This window comes from Frankliniella occidentalis, unplaced genomic scaffold (genome assembly GCF_000697945.3).
Source record: "Frankliniella occidentalis isolate FOCC.00 unplaced genomic scaffold, Focc_3.1 Scaffold431, whole genome shotgun sequence".
Taxonomy (NCBI): Eukaryota; Metazoa; Arthropoda; class Insecta; order Thysanoptera; family Thripidae; genus Frankliniella; species Frankliniella occidentalis.
The window spans coordinates 184,030-184,253 of NW_026267552.1; positions in this window are offsets into that span (position 1 = coordinate 184,030).

The following is a 224-nucleotide window of genomic DNA, read 5'->3' on the forward strand; positions in this document are numbered from 1 at the left end:
AAAAGAGTCAGGAAGCACGCAATTTCGACAGAGGCGGTCAAAGGCGACTCTCCTAGACCAATTCCAATCATTTCCAGCGATTTTTATTTTTTTCATTTTTGGCCAAATTTACAAAGGCTATAGCCTTTGTGTTTTTAGCGAAAATTTATAGGTGCGGATTTCGACAGAAAAGTAGTCGATTCGGCAGGGGTGACCCAGGGGACCACAAAACTACTTTTGATTCA